Source organism: Trichechus manatus, unplaced genomic scaffold, assembly GCF_000243295.1.
Source record: "Trichechus manatus latirostris isolate Lorelei unplaced genomic scaffold, TriManLat1.0 scaffold00139, whole genome shotgun sequence".
NCBI classification, from domain to species: Eukaryota; Metazoa; Chordata; class Mammalia; order Sirenia; family Trichechidae; genus Trichechus; species Trichechus manatus.
Genome location: NW_004444075.1, coordinates 185,393 through 200,360, shown reverse-complemented (window position 1 = coordinate 200,360; position 14,968 = coordinate 185,393).

Here is a 14,968-nt window from a genome sequence, read left to right as displayed (position 1 = left end):
TTGACCACTTGTGCCCCCAAACGTAACTCCATTTGCCAGTGAAAGACAAAATATTTTTTCATTTCCTTTTGAAATATCTTCATAGTGCCAAGGGTTAAAGGTGATTCCCAGCAGTTACCTGGCTGTCTAAACCAATAAAATCAAGACAAGTCTGCAGGGCTGTCCTAACACCCTTCTCTTCATGAAGCAGTTCTCACTTTTTCCATACATGTATTGTGCCTGGAGGTATTTATTTCACATGTGAGGTGTGATTGGTACGGTCAAGGAAGACTACGCTTTTGTGATCCTTCACTATTCAAAATCACCTTATGGCACCAAGTATGACCTAGGTTCTTTTTTTTAACCAGAGTTGTCCATTTTTACTAATGATAAGTTTTTTAAAGCAAGTCACTGTTTTTACCCCAATTTACAAACATTTAATTTTGGAAGAATTAAGCTCTGATATCCATGTATTAAGAGCATCTCTTGTGTGTTTGCGTGTGTGTGTGTACTTAAATTAATTGAGGATGTTATTAGAAATAGAAATGACTCAAATTAAGTAAAAGGAGGAAATGATAGTAAAGGTAATTGGCTGTCTCATGGAAGCCACAAACAGGAATGCAAGTGAGTACTCTGGAAACAGGGACACGCCATTAGGACCTCATCTCTCCCTTTCTCCTCACTACCCCATCTGTTCCATTCTATTCCATTCTCTCTCTTTGCTCTGTCTGTTTCCCTCTCTCTCTGTCTCTGTCTACCTCTCTATCTATCCCCTTACACTGACTTTTTCTGCTTCTCTGGTGTGCATTAGATGCATGGTTACTAACAACTCTTGAACTTTGTAACTTATGGGCCAGTCCAAAATTCCCAGGGAAGTACCATGATTGGCCCAGCTACTGAATCCCAGCCAAGACAATCATGGCTGAGATAATGGTCTCATAGCAGGCACTATAGTAATCAGGTGGATAGCAGTGGTGGGTGTGGTAGGCGGGAAAGGGTGATATTCCAAGAGTCTGTGGAGGAATACTGGGCATTCCTGACTGCTATTATCTCCTGTCTCTCATTGTTCCATGAACAGTGGCACAAAAGGCAGAAGGAGGTGGAGAGGAGAAACATAAGGAGCAGTCATGTCTGTGTGTATGAGTGCCTATGCATGTTGGAATATTTAGAGAGATAAAATGCCTCCTGCTGATGGTGGTGTTCTAAGATGGTTTGTCCCAGCAGAAGCAGCAGTATATTTTATGATCTCTCGACATGGAACTGGCCAAGCATGAGGAAGAAATTAAGTATTTCACAGACAGTTTATTTTAGCTTCTGTTTTCATGGCAGATTAAGAGACTTTTTAAATGAAGGAAATGAGTGTGATATAATTTTACATTTATTGAAGATAAACATTCTTTTCTCTCACTTTACATAATAGTTGTATCTCTAAAATTATATATAAATCATACTTTTGTAAACTGACTCAAATTCCAAATGTAATAGGTTAATGAATCTTAACATTTTTGTGGTCATACACACCTTTGAGAATTTGAAGAGAACTCTTTCTAGGAAAATTAGTGAGCATATGCACATTTATTTATTGTTGAGGGACGATATATGATGTATTCTTTTTGCTAGTTGGGACTTCAAACTTCATGTTGCCTTTGTCTTCCCCTAACCATCCTTATTTGGATGAATGAAACAAAGATTCCAGATTCTTGAACAAAAGACTCAGAATACTCAGTAGGTATAAGCCAAAAAATTGGGAAGTTTGGCCTATGTGAATCTAGGAAACTAGCGCTCCTCCCTACCCACACCTGCCGTACATGAGATATAAATGAGCTCTAAGTTGGAAAAAAAAGACAGAGGTCTTAAAAGGAAGGAAGAGAAGAGCGATGTGGGGAAGTAGGCATTGCATCCAACTCCAGAAAGAGTGTGGGGGTAGAGTTGGGGTATAGATTTCCCCTTTATGTTAAGAGAAGCCAAAAGTAAAGATTTTTGTATCCAGTTTTCCCATTGAAGTATTTTGGAATCTCAGTCTTCATAGAAGAGCTCAGAACCCAAGGGTGTAAAGTGACAATAAAAATGTTAGTATGCCTTATCTAGATCCTAATGAGTTGAGGATTACTGCCTCCCCAGACTCCAGAGAGTTCCCATGGTGTATAAGTGGGGTGAAAGGGGCCACAAGGTCCTATGGGCTGTGGGAGGCCTGGAAGTAGTCTGCAGAAAGCAGGCAGGAGAAAAAGAGGCCACCTGGGAGGACAACCAGGTAAAATACAAAAGAAAGGGCATGCCCTGTCCTTACTGGTAAATGGAAATGTGGAGGCATGGAGTCCATACCACGCAGCTCCCTGGGAGCCCAAGCAATGACCTGAGAATAGCCAGTGGCTATGCTCTGGAGCAACACTGTGGTGCTCACTCACACCTGGAGAACAGAATCCTAGTCATCTCTTCAGAAAACGACAACAGAGAGATCATCAACACCAGAGGTGGATTATCCAATAAATAGGTAAGCTCATGCTTACCTTGTGTACTGGGTCATCCATCCCTGTCAGGGATTAATTTGAAAAGTGGCTTTGAATCTGTAAGAAGGTACTGTGGGGTTGGGAGAACAACAGATACCAGCATACCTAGAAGCAGAGTCTTTGATGTGGTGAAAAATGTGAAATTGTTCACTGCAGATGATCTGGTAAACCAAGTAAGCTCTGTGCTTACCTTGCTTATTGGATGATCACCACCCAGACACACATATCCCCAGTGTCATGATGCTTGCTAAATCTCTGCTGAACCATCATGCTATCCCAGAGATGAGGGAGAAGGAGGAAGAAAGGGAAAGAAGAACCTTAAACTGGATAAGTTTGAAACCAGGATAGACTCAGTTTAAATTATTGGATAGGACTAAAAAAACTAAATTAATTTTTCTGCTTCTGAGCAGAAATGGTGGTTCATAAGATAAGTTAATTTTATTGCAGAAAAATTATGTTCCACTTTTTACATCTGAGATTTAAAGACTCTACTGCCGATAAAATAGTATATCCTTTACACTTAATTTTTTAATGCATTTTCAGGGGGCTCACAGGTGACCTAAAAACCATCTATGAATCCAGATTAAGAATATTTGTTCTAGAGAATCTGGTTCTTTAAATTTGGTTGTGTGAAGGCTCTTTTTAACTGAAAAATACCTGCTAATATATATGCTTTGTTAATGTATTATTTGAAATTCTATTTCCTTAAAGTGAGTAGTGTCTATAAGTTAGAGTACAATAGCTCACATGATTATGTTTAGTAAATGTCAGAAAAATAATAGAATCAAAAATGGGGAAATTACATACAATCACTGGGTAAATATAGCTATGTTCAAGGAGTGGAGTGTTAGAGGGTAACAGTATTATGCTGCTTCACTTCAAGAAGTATAATGCTTTTTTTTTTAATCAGAAGTCTTCGAAAGAGGAAACATCTGACTTTATTGTTGTTGTTGTTTTTTAATTCTGTTTTCATTTTCAAACAAGCTCTTTTTTAATTATCTCACTAAGTGGCATAAAATGGAGGAGAAAGTCCTATATCAGACACATTTGTAGGAAATGTTTTTAGTAATCAGAGAGATTGATTGAACCAGCTCTTGCCAGAGGTATGCACACTATCTCAGAATATTGTTACATTTTGTTCATCAATGTCCCTATGTTGTTTTCCACACTTAAACATGCAAATGCATTCTTCTCATCCTAGTTTCAAATTTTCTCTACATCCAATCTTCCTGTCAAATTACCCTCCTGGGTCTCTTTTCCTTGCTATACTCAAACTCTACCATCTCCTGCTGGCCTGATTTAAACTAGGGTAGACCAATTCTTATCACCAGAGGAAATCAGAAGAATTGGGCCTAACTGAATCTTCCAGTTTAACCCATATCTCCAGAGATTCCTCTCCATCAAGCATGTGCTTTGGAATCAGCCAAATTAGAGTCCAAATCATGGTACCCCCAATCACTAACTGTGTGACTTTTGACAAGTGCCTTAAAATTCTAGAGTCTGTTTCCTTATCTGTACAATGGAGTCATAAATAGATAATAGTATCTACCTCATAACTGTTACGAGAATCCTGTGAGATACTAGAAGGCACGACTAGATATCTGTCTTAGTTACATAGTGCTGCCATAACACAAATACCACAAGTGGATGGCTTAAAGAACAGAAATTTATTTTCTCAAAGTTCTGGAGACTGAAAGTCTAAATCAAGGTCTCAGCCATTTTTATTCCTTCTAGGGGTCTCTCTTCTAGTTTCTGGTGTCTGCCCGCAATCCTTGGCACTCCATTGCTTGTAGAAGGTCTTCACATGGCATCTGTATTCCTCCTGTGTGTGTCTGTGTCTATTCTGCTCTTTTTATAACTCAGAAGTGATTAGGTTTGGGACCCACCCTACTCTGGCATGACCTTATTGGCTTAACAAAAGAAAAATTCTATTTCCAGATAGGATCACATCCTCAGGGTCAGGATCCACGACTTCAATACATATTCTGGGGGGACACAATTCAATCCATAACAACATCCATCTCTTACTACTTTTCTCTCCAATATCCACTGGCTGAGACTGAAAAGATATGCATGGAAGGGGCAAAATTAAAGTTTCATCACGACATTGTCTAATTTACATGTTACAGTCTAGCTATTTCACCATTATCTACAACCCAGCACTTGTCACAGAAATATTGGTCAGCACTTGTGAAAAACAACACAGTTCTGAAGAATTTGGCCAAGATCTGCACCATAAGAGAGAAGAATTTTCCAGAGAATTTGGAATGGAGGCTTTGCAGAACCACTTCCTCAAATTCCCAGTTTATCTTTACCCTCTTTCCTATAACTTCAATTCAGTTCAAAGAAGCATTAATTGAGCACCTACTATCTGCCAGGACTTGTGTTAAGCTCTGGGAATAAAAAGGTGAAAAAGGTACAAACTTTATCTTCAGAAAGTCCATAGTTTAGCAGATTTAGAGTTGATCTTTCTATATCTTTTCCCTAGGGATATTATTTACTACTTGATTTACTTTAATATTACACTTATTGAGTGCCTAGTACCCACAAAGGAGCCCTGGTGGTGCAGTGGTTAAGAGCTTGGCTGCTGCTCAAAGGTCTGCAGTTCAAATCTGCCAGCCTCTCCTTGGAAACCCTATGGGGCAGTTCTAGTCTGTCCTATAGGGTTGCTATGAGTCAGAATCTATTCAATGCAACAGGTATGGTTCTTTTGGTTTTAAGGTGTTTGTGTTAAGTTCTGGGCTCCTTTGCCACCTGAAGGAGCAGAACAGAAGGTGGAGTTTAGCAATCACTTTATATTTCAGGACTTAGACAAAAACTGGTGTAAGGTCAGTGCTCCCTTTAAGGAAGCCCCTGCACAGAGGCATTTTCTTTAAAAGTCTAGAATATCAGAAGAATTATTATTTTATTTTTTGCCCCAAGAAGAGAGAGCCTCCTGGACTGAAGGGGGTTAACCTGGCTTAAAGCCTGGAAAACAGAAGGAGGGTTGTGGGTTTGAAGGGTGGTTAAGGCCTTGGTTCTGTGCAAAACACCAGACCTATGTGAGGCAGAGTTTCTGGCAGGGAAGGTGCAAGCTTGGGAACCTCAACAAAGAGCCATGGCCAACTCACAGTCAGGGGAGAGGACCTTTGTGAGGAGTATTCCAACGGCAGCCTGGGGCAGAATGCCCAACAGATGGTGGAGAGCCATCATCTGGCTGCAGAATTGCATAGCAGAATGAACAGCAAAACTATAGGGATCTCAGGGACCAAAGCCCAGGCCCTTCTCCACTCTTGTGGACCAAGTGAACCCCCTCCAAACAGGAGGTCCAAAAGAGGTGAAGGGGACCATGAAAAACAGACTAATGATAGGTTTCCCAGCAAGTGTGGTGAGAGGTTCAAGCTGGATAGAATTTGATTTAAAACATAAACAAACATGAAATTTCATATTCCCCAAGTTCTCAGAGTTCTCTGGAGCCTCTCGATTTGTTAAATAAAACTAAATAAAATATGAGTCCTGTTCCCAGGAGAAGCTTGTGACCTGGAGAAGGAGATAGATGTGTAAACAAATACAATTCAGTAAGTAACGCCATAGATGCAGGTTTATAGTGCTAGATAAACATGAAAGAGAGATTAACTGGACAGTGTTCTCAGAATGTTTGAATCAGACCCTGAAAGATGAGAGTTTTTTGGGCAAAGAAGCCCAGAACTTAACACGAAGACATTTGGTAGGCCTAAAATTGGGGGGCGGGGGCCGAGGGAGTGGGGAAGTGGAGTTACATTTTTTCTCAGTCTTCTTAATTATTCAAGTCTTTAAAAATATTCTGTTTGGGGGGTATCTTAGTCATCCAGTAGTGCTACAACAGAAATACCACAAGTGGATGGCTTTAACAACGATAAATTTATTTCTTCACAGTGAAGCAGGCTAAAAGTCCAAATTCAGGGCGTCAGCCTTCTCGTCAATGTTCCCCCGGACTAGGAGTTTCTTCGCTCAGGGACCCCGGGTCCAAATGACACACTCTGCTCCTGGCACTGCTTTCTTGGTGGTAGGAGGTTCCCCTGTCTCTGTTCTCACTTCTCTCTTTTATATCTCAAGAGATTGACTCAGGATACAATCCAATTTTGTACATTGAGTCCTGCCTTACAAACACAACTGCCACCCATCCTCCCTCATTAACCTCATAGAGGCAGGATTTACAATATATAGGAAAATCACACAATACCAGGAAACCTGGCCCAGCCAAACTAATACACACATTTTTGGGAGGACATAATTCAATCCATGACTGGGGTAAATTTGCAGATAATTCTAATTTCAGACTCATTACAAGAACAGTTTCTTCTCTCTCAGTTTCCCTCTCCCCTTCTCCTTTCCTTCCTCCCTGTGAGAAGGGAAATATTATGAATCACTATGAGAAGAGGTGTTAAGAGAGGAAGGGGTATCTAGTCCTGTTCAATTATCTGGGTCCTCACTGGTCCCCTCAGAGAAGTTCTTTCACCTGCTTGGTTACTAGGGTCCTATACTGCTATCTGCTGAGGTATGGCTGGTCCCACCTGGTGTTTTTGCCATCTATGGGAGGAAGCACTGTTAAAGTCTGCCAGAGTCTCTGAAAACATTGTTTTTGCACCCTGAGTCTTCTTCATCTTGACCTGAAGCCTCTTCTGGTCCAAGGTTATTTCAGCATTTCTGTATCCCTCACAAGGTCATTAGGAAATTTGGATCCTCACACAGCACATGGAGGTCCTGGGAAGCCATGGCCCATCCATGTAGTCACCTCCCTCTGTCAATGTACTCTAACATGCTATACATGCTGAATGTGGGGCTTCTTTGAAATGTTCCATGTTTTGAGGTTCTTTAAATTTATCTCAGTGCATCTACCTACCCTCTCCCCATTGCAGATCAACTTCAAACAGGAAACAAGGACACTCGTGTCCTTTTCTCTTGCCCTTTACTCTTTCTCATTTCTGACCTTCTTCCCTCCCAATTTTCCCTTTCCTCATCTGTCTTAGGCTGGGTTCTCTAGAGAAGCAAAACCAGTAAAGTGTATAAATATATATAGAGAGAGATTTATATAAAGGAAATGGCTCACATGATTATAGAGGCTGGGACATCCCAAGTCGGTGGGTCAGGATAGAGTCTTCTCCTGATTCGCATAGCTGCAGGATCTGGCAAACCCAAGATGAGCAGGTCAGACAGCCAGGCTCTTGCTCACAGACTGTGAAGACTAATGAATTCCAAGATTGGTAGGCAAGACAGCAGGTAAGCTGCTAGCTCAAATCCAAGAGCCAGAGATCAGACGAACAAGAGCCAGCTGCAGGATCCAGAGTGAGCAAAAGCCCATGAGTCTTGCCAAAAAGTCCACTTATATATTCAATGCAGGCCACACCTCCAAAGAAACGCTCTTTCAACTGATTGGCTACTCACAGCAGATCCTCTTATGGAGGTGATTACATTATATCAAATCTCATCATGGAAGTGAGCACATCATCATACAACTGCCAAACTACATTATAAGTGCCAAACCCCTGAGAATCATGGCCCAGTCAAGTTGGCTCATAACTTTAATGATCACACCACCCTATTCACCAGGAAAAGCTCCCATGTCACATCCTTCTCTTTCTCTGGTGGCAACTGTGATTCCCTTTCTTGGGGCAGTAACATCAGAGCAGACACAAGGAAAGAATTTGGGTTACCAAGAGGAGAAAATTTATTTAGGGTCATTTCAAGAATATTATCCCATGTTATACAAACAGGCGTGTGTGTGTGTGTGTGTGTGTATGTGTGTGTACAAACGTTAACTTTTCTAAGGCTTTTGAAATTCAAGATCAACTTTTTTTACATACATACTGGAGTGTTTGTTTCTACAACATATACCAGAAAAATATATAAAGTTACAGATATTTTTCTTTGTAAATAGGACATAAGCTTCTCAGGAAAAAAGCTGAGAAATCATTGTAGATAGCTCAAAAATGTTCTTCTTTTGAAACAGTTATGGACAAATAGAACCATTTGAAACCTTAGTAAAAGGGTGAGGAAATCCATCAATGTAAAAAGACAGCCAAAGACAACCATTTTATTTGGTCTAAATGAAGTAACATTTTATGGGACTGAATTTCAGCTTCATGAAAGTTATAATGAAAACAAATGAGTGACTCATTTTATGCTTTCTTTAATATAAAAATAAAAACCTTCCTGTCTGCGTTAGCCTTTTCAGGCTTCGTAACCAAGCTCCAGCTGAGAGTAGATGACAGTATTTTCGAAATCCTTGATAGATGGATATTCAGAGGTGAGTGGGAGCTGGGGCAAGTGAACAGCACTATTTTAAAACTGTGAACATTTTCTCAAGTTCTGCAAATGGGGATTTAAGTTAAACCCTATCGTCAGGTTGGTTTTTATTTTGGGGAACAAAAATAAAAACCCTTTAGTGGGTGTTTACAATAGGAAAGCCAAAAAGAATACTATCCTTCAAAGGGCAGTTTCAAAATAGTGAGAAGGCAACCAGCTCTACATAATAATAAAAAAAAGGTTGTCTTCATTCTGTTGTTAGTTGCCATCAAGTCCATTTCAACTCAAATGATAGCTTAGAACTGCCCCACAGGGTCTTCTAGGCTATAATCTTTACAGGAGCAGATCACCAGGTCTTTCTCCTGTAGAGCCGCTGGATGGGTTCAAACTGCCAACGTTTCAGTTAGCAGCTGAGTGCTTGTGCCACCAGGGCTCCTTAACAGAACAAAACGAAATGTTGCCCAGTCCTGTGCCATCTTCATGATCATTGTTATGTTTGAATTCATTGCGTGGCTATTGTGTCAACACATCTCATTGATGTGATTTTCACTGACCCTCCACTGTACCAAACATGATGTCCTTTTCTAGAGACTGGTCTTTTCTAATGATGTGTCCAAAGTAAGCAAGCTGAAGTCTCACCATCCTTGCTTCTAAGGAGCATTCTGGTTGTATTTCTTCTAAGACTGATTTGTTTGTTCTTCCGGCAGTCCACGATATATTCAATGTTCTTTGCTAACACCACAGTTCAAATGCATCACTTCTTCCTTTTAGGCCCTATGAAATCTCTAAAGATGATTATGTTTCCTGGAGGCAGGCCTTAAACTGGGCATTGGGTATAGTGGAAGAAAGAGAATCTAGATTTGCTTCTCTGTCTTGATCTCAGCAGACATTGGGGAATGGACTCCAGGCAGGAAGCCCATGATCAAAGGTAATTGTATTTCACGGATGTAAAGTGCTCCCTGCATCATGTGGCGGGCCAACTAGTGTCCCTCTCCACCTGCACTCTGCCTGTCCCCAAGCATCCCAACCACCCCCAATGGAAGACTGTGCCCTTTACATTTCAGAAGAAGTCCTAAAATGTCACCTATTTGTTTGCTTGTCCTTCCTTCACTGCACTTCCTTTCTATGATAACCATTTATCTATGAAGTATAGTCAAACACAATAGCAGGATCTTAGCTGAACCTTGGTAATTTTTTTCCCTCGCAGGGTGAAGCAAGATGGCAGCTATAGACAGGAGAAGTCAGCCATGGTTTGAACCAGAAGAAGGTTGAGGGAATACCCAAACCAGAACAAACTAGTGGAATATATAAGCATTCTTTGGATTAAAAAAAAAAATACTAAATTTCCTAGAATCAAATGGGATGCCACCTCCAACTATACTTAACTGTTGGCTAAAGAGAGCGTGATCCTCAAAGGCTGGAGAAATAGGTGCACATTTGTGTTACCGTTATGAGGAACAGAGCTCTACTTGGTGAACATGAAATATTATGAATTTATGAAGTTTGGCTGTCTGATGGGTCCCTTGTCTGTATCTGTCATTTTTCTTTGCCTGGGAAGCTGCTAGAATTGCTACTAATGGGGCTCTGGTCACCTTATACTGGACAGCTGTGGGTGAAGGGATGAGGAAAATTTAGGGGACACTGCCGTCCAGGACCACAACTTTGTTCTCTTCTGAAGCCGTCTCTTTGATTATTAATACCTATCAGCAACTTTTATTGTTTATCCTTCTTTGTGGAGGTTCCCCTTTCTCCTTTTACCACTAATGAAATGTTATCCATTCTCCTCAGTCCAAACTGCAAATGACAGAACCAGATTGACTGAGAATTAATCTCTCTCCTCTTAAGAAGAAAACCACTTGCACCACGCTATCTCATGCATTGCTGACCAATCCATGGTTAGACTCACTCTATATCAGGTGTCCACACTTGTCTAAAGAATATAAAGGGCAGCCTACCTTTATTTCTGAGAACAGAGAGCTGTGAGCTAGGGATTTCAGCTTGAGGGGGATATTTTGCACCAGGCTAGTAGCAGTCCTTAATGAAACAAATGCATGTTCAAAGAAAATAGGATTTGATGGAAACACATTCATGCAGTGAAATATGTTTCTGCTAAAGGTCATGGAATTTCAGAGAGAGGTTCAAGTACTTGTCACCACTACAGGCCATACTTATAGATGGGGTTAAGCCAACACAGCAACAAGAAAGTCAAATCTCTTGCTGTTCAGGTCAAATTCCTAATATGTTATTTATTGTTGAGCTTTATCTTTCTAAAATAAGGAAAACACTGCCCAGCTTTTGTTCTGCTTTTATAATAAAGCATGCAGTTGTGGCTTTTATTAGTTCTGAAAGGGAAAGCATACTACGTGAAATAGTAAACCCCAGCCTGATGGTCTCTTGATAATCTATATTCCAGAGAGGTTGCAGTTTATTTACCCAAGTATTGATGAAAGGCCAAAGTTTTATTATGCAACAGCCAATTTAAACTCTTCTTAAAATGTATAAAGAAGAAAAGTCATCTCTGCTAGCACAATTACATGTTTTTCAGCAATCTGTGAATGTTTCTTTCTTTAAAATCCCCTTAGAACAGAGCTATTTTTGTATTACCTATAGGTAGATTTTTTTTTTTTTCTGGAATCTGAGAAATAAAATTAAAGTCAAAATTTGACTTGCTACTATCTCAATGTCAGACAATATGCCCAACCAAAATGGCTTTACTGATTAAAAGATCTCAAAATCAGTATTGCAGGGACCTATTTCATCAAGTTCCTCCCTCCCAACCCCTCTACTCTTGGTTTCTGGCCACTGCATTTCCCCTCTGTGTGCGGCTGGAGCCATCTGATTCCCTTCTGCAGGCTCCACCGTGTCTCAGCTCCAAAGGCCTGTTTGCTCTTGGTGGGAAGGACTTGAGGACAGCCACCTGGTGGCATAGTAGTTAAGAGCTTCTCTGCTAACCAGAAGGTCAGCAGTTCAAATCCACCAGTCGCTCCTTGGAAACCCTATGGAGTAGTTCTACTCTATCCTATAGGATCGTTATGGGTCAGAATGGACTCAACGGCAACTAGACATGACATTAGAGGGGCCAGCTTCAAGGCACTTACCGTTAATTCATTCTCAGAGCTTGTGTCCCGTTCTCATGACTGGGTTTTCCTTGCTTCTAAAACCAGTACTAAAACCAACTTTCTGAAAATTGACTCTGTGTCTTATGCAAGTCACTAAACGTTCATAGGAGTTAGCTTCCACCTTTGACACCAGTATGTTTTGCCAAGTGTTATAGATTGAATTGAGTTCCTCAAAAATATATGTGGAAGTCCTAATCCCTAGAACACAGCTTGTTTGCAAATAGAATCTTTGAAGATGTTTTCAGTTAACATGAGGTCATGCTGAAGTAGGGTGTGTCATAATCCAATATGAGTGAACTTATAAAAAGAGAACAGACACAGATGTGAAGACAGAGGTAGAGACTGGAGCTTTGTATCTACAAGCCATGGAAAGCCTAGGATTTCCAGGAACATCCAGAAGCTAGAAAGAGGCAAGGAAGGATCTTCCCCTGGAGGCTTCAGAGAGAGCATGGCCCTGATGACAACTTGAATTCCAAATTCTAGCCTCCAGAACTGTAAGACAATAAACTTCTATTATTTAAAGTCATCTAATTTGTGGTATTTTGTTACAGCAGCTCTAGGAAACAAGTGTACAAAGATATCCAGGGTTCATGCTACTTTCCGTGCACCAGGTCCCATCATTATGGTGGAATCAACGTAATGGACCGTCATGATGTCTTGTGGACTGGTGAGATGATCCCGATGAGCTATATCAAGGATCGGCAAACAACAGCAGGTAGGCCAAATCTGGCCTGTGGTCCATTTTTGTAAGGCTTGCAAGCTAAGAATGTTTTTTTTACTGCATAAAGGATGTAAAAGAGAGAGAAAGATGAAGAATATGCAACAGAGACCACATGCAGTCCTTAAATCTTAAAATATTTACTGTTAGGCCTTTGACAGAAAAATTCGCTAATCCCTGAACTAAATCATCACATACAGCCCGAAAGTTGATGTAGAACTTAGTCCATTGCTGCCACTGCCAGTTGAAAGGAAACTGCTTGTAGTCTCTTCTTACTGGGGCATTAAAACAATATGTTTGCCAAATTGATAACTCGGTGTCAGGCACCAGAGCCTTTGTCAACTGGCTTGAGAAAAAAAACCACATATGGAACAGTGACTTCAACTGGAGTCACCCTCTAAGTCTGTGATAACCCATCGTTGTTATTGTCAAAACCCATCTATCTTCTTCACTGGACAAACCGGAGAGGTTAATGAGGATGTGGAGAAACACGGAGATGGGACAGGAATTCTCACCCTTGCCTTTTTCAGATGTTACAGCAGCTCTTAGCTCTACAATCCCTCTAGGTGTGTGGCATTGCCTAGGGTTTAGTGTTTTGGTAGCACCCTTAGCACAGAGGCCTCCTCTTGCCCTTCTAGAGTCTTCAGCCCATGCTTCAGAAAGCCGATGTGGAGATGTTGCCAGTTGATGAGTATGTCTGTTCTAACTATATATGCAGAAACTGGAAAAATAGTCACAAAATGGTTTGTCAATGGGTCCACACTGACCCACTCTGAGATAAACCCAGACCAAATCTCCGTTTATACTCCCTGTCCTCCATAAGCCACCTCTCAGTAGTGGACCACATAGGCAGTCTGGATCCCCTGGAATTAACATTAGCTGTAGGGTCGCTATGAGTTGGAGTCGACTCGACGGCAATGGGTTTGGTTTTTGGTTTCGGTTTTTAGAGCTCACATGATGCAGTGGTTAAGAGCTCAGCTGCTAACCAAAAGGTCTGCAGTTCAAATCTACCAGCAGCTCCTTGGAAACCCTATGGGGCAGTTCTACTCTGTCCTATAGGGTCACTATGAGTAGAAATTGACTCGACAGCAATGTATTTGGTTTTTTTGGTTAGAGCTCTTATAAGGAGCTCCAGTGGCATGGTGGTTAAAGCGCTTGGCTGCTAACCGTTGGCGGTTTGAACCCACCAGCCGCTCCACAGGAGAAAGATGTGGCAGTCTGCTTCCGTAAAGATTACATCCTTAGAAACCCTGGGGCAGTTCTACTTTGTCTTATAGGGATGCTATGAGTCAGAATTGACTCGATGGCAGTGGGTTTGGTTTAGGTTGGTTTTAGAGGTCATGCCAATAATCCCCCAGGAATCTGGGTGGTTCCTTTCTCCTGTTTTCCTGATAGATGACTACAGGTCATTTTTTGGGAACACCTAGGAGGAAGATGTACAGTACATGGTTATGACACTATCACTGGATACTTCCTCAAGAGTTCTTGTCTTGCCCCTCATGTATGGGCTGTACATAATCCATCCATACTGATACAACTATAGGCATTAGGTAAAGGGCCATATTCTCAGTTGTAGCTACTCAGGTTACCTAGAGTTTTGCTTTGGTTTTGGTTTATAGAGATCAAGGAGGACAATAATGGGTTGCATATCTCTTTTAGTCTTTGACACCTCTTGATCAGTTACCAATACCAGTACCAGTTGCCATTAAATCTGGCTTACGGTGACCCCATGTGTGTCAGAGCAGAACTGTACTTCATAAGGTTTTCAGTGGCTGATTTTTCAGAAGTAGGTCACCAGACCTTTCTTTCGAGACACCTGTGGTTGGACTTAAACCTCCAGCCTTTTGGTTAGCAGCTGAGTATGTTAACAATTTGCACCACCAAATGACTCCTTGATCTTGTTCAGTTAACCACAGTCAAAGATCCCTGACAGTCAAACCTGCAATCATCACTCCAGCTCTGTTGCCTTTTACAGTTCCCACACCTGCTTGCTTCTATCTTTGTGCTGTTTCATTGCGCTGTCCCTTACAATCTGCTTCCTTGGACTTTTTTTTTGGTAGCATCTCCTACCTCCATGCCTGGCCTGCAAAGGACAGCCACACCAGCACCTTTCAAGGCTTATCTTAGTGTCTCAATGAAGGCAGTATTCTGGTTCCTCTCATGAGACATAATTAGGTGTAAATGAGTGATTTGCACATGATAAATATACCTCAATATTTCCTTATATTTGTATTCTTTCCCTACATTATCCCAAGAAATTTCTGGCATCATAACTTTACCATTGGCTACCAGTGTGCCTACATTTCTGTCAAACACTCTGAGCTGCTCAAGTGAGCATATTGAACCCAGAATCTCTGGCAAGTGCACCCATTGCAATAAAT